Below are 2,500 nucleotides of genomic sequence, written 5' to 3'. Positions count from 1 at the left end.
GTAAAAAATATAAGGAAAGACAGCCTTTATATACAAAGCTCAGTAATGCTCTAATAATCAATTAACATACAGCTGTATCTAATTATATAGGCAAGTCTATACTTAAAGCTATAAAGCACTTAATAATTTTTTTGCTGTCTGTTGCTCTTGGGTTTGTTAACTACGTAACAAGGGATTTTGCATTTGTTCTTCATATATATATATATATATATATATATATATATATATATAAGTACATGCATATATCTATCTATATATATATATATATATATATATACATGTATGTATGTGTATGTATATATATATATATATATATATATATATATATATACATGTATGTATGTGTGTGTGTGTGTGTGTGTGTGTGTGTGTGTGTGTGTGTGTATATATATATATATATATATATATATATATATATATATATATACATATACATGTATATGTATATATATATTTTTTTTAAAATACTGCTGTGTTTTCTTGAATCCAGTCGGGAAGCTTCCTAACATTGGGTATGCACTAATTTGCTAACTGTGTATCTTAAGACTGTAATTCTTGTTAATTACTATTAGCGACTACCCATGGTGCTTATTCCTGCTAATTTAAACAAATTGTATTTCATTTCTCTTACACTTTACTTATGTTGAAACAAATACCTGGCGACAGCGTGCATAACAGAATCGATTTAGACTATGAATTGAACTAGTGGTGACAATATATGGTGTCTAATTTTTGCAACTAAAAGTCAAAATAGTCTGTTGTTACAGTTTAAACTGCGACTTAAGTACTGATTGATAGGGTCTAAGCTACTGGCCTTAGCGCGCCTAAACTAAACTGTTTTGATTTTGTTTCTCAATGTACTTTGCGTAAATCTGTATACCACTGGTTAAACATCCATGGTGCTATTTCTTGGGCACAACTGTGTTTTGTATAGGCATTTAGTCATATCTACATATGATATATGTCGCCGAAGTAGCTAAAGCGTCTGGACTAAATACTAATTGTATTCATTAATCAGTGTTTTTGAACATTTGCAATATCTTAGTTATTTCCTAAAAGCTGTGTTTTACACTGTATATATGCTTTAAGTCTATCAAACACTACCATAAGACAATACGTACTAATGTCAGCATTGTCTACATTCTGTATTTTTTCTATAGGCTCTGTCCTTTCTCTCCCCCTCGCTGACTACATCCTACTCTTCTCCTTCCTCAAAGTGAGTCGCTTGACCTGAACTCTAAACAAACTCAAGCGCTGGTCCTCCGCTGCACTCTAGAGCTATAGAGAGCAAGATTAACATCTCACCTGAGTAAAAAGCTAATAAAGGTATTACTTCAAGTCTAATTTACGCTTCTTAAAGAAAAGAAACTCCCATAGACTTATAAATGCTCTAAGATAACTTTATGGTAGCTAGCGTACTGGGTTCAACAAAAAGATAGCAACCCACTTAAATCCCAAACAAAAACATTTGATAACTACAAATTATTTGACAAAAAGCTCATAAAAAGAATATAAATTAATTAGTGTGACCTGTCTGTCTATTTCTTTTCACGAGTTACATATTTTATTAAAGGGTAAACTACCATATGTGCTTACCTTTATTTTCCTGCCCTTAGTAAACTTTGGAGCTGGATAAACCCCGCTCTACTCACCCTCGCGCTCGGGCTCGCTCCGCACCCGATCCTGCCCCCATATCCCACCCGCCACCAGTACCCCTAAATTTATAGCTAAGTGGCCACACCCCCTTATTATCTCTCAGCCATTCCTTTTTCTCTGTTTTTTCCCCACCCCTCTCCCTACACTTTAATTATATTGCTCACGCCCTTTTCTTAACGTTGCACCGCAATACTAAAGTAATGAAACCCACTCAACCCACCAATAGGAAGGCAACATTAAAAATTATATTTCTTATGCTACCATTTATAACTATTACATACCTAATTACCAAATATGAAGACCAGCCATATTCAGGGTACTACTACCCAAGATGTCGTACTAACACTCCCCTAGCCCAACTTAGTAATAAACCTAATATCCAACAGTTATATGGTAAAACTCCTAAGTCTATCTACCACTACCACTACAAACTTAACCAAAATCACCCCAAATCCAAACATGGTCAGAAGTTACTACTAAAACTAACTAGACTATTAGAGTACCTCAGAAGAAACACCACTAAAGATGGAGATATCCACCCTAATCCTGGCCCCGCAACTACCACCAACTCTAACTGCCTGCCACCTTTGCCAAGGTCAACTAATTCCCTCCATATTTATCACTTAAATATTAGAAGTATCAATAATAAGGTATCCAACCTACATGCCACTCACCTTCCAGATATAATATGTGTAACAGAAACTTGGCTAAAACCGGGGACCAAAGATAATGAAATCTTGCCACCCGGCTATAATATACACAGGGTCGACCGTATAAAATGAAAGGGTGGTGGCATTGTCGTGCTCTATAAAAGCAATCTAAATGTCACTTTCAACACCAGTCA

The sequence above is a fragment of the Protopterus annectens genome, chromosome 2.part2, assembly GCF_019279795.1.
Source record: "Protopterus annectens isolate FY-2018-M chromosome 2.part2, PAN1.0, whole genome shotgun sequence".
In the NCBI taxonomy this organism is placed as follows: Eukaryota; Metazoa; Chordata; order Ceratodontiformes; family Protopteridae; genus Protopterus; species Protopterus annectens.
The sequence above is the reverse complement of the archived record's forward strand: the minus strand, read 5'-3'. Positions refer to the sequence as shown.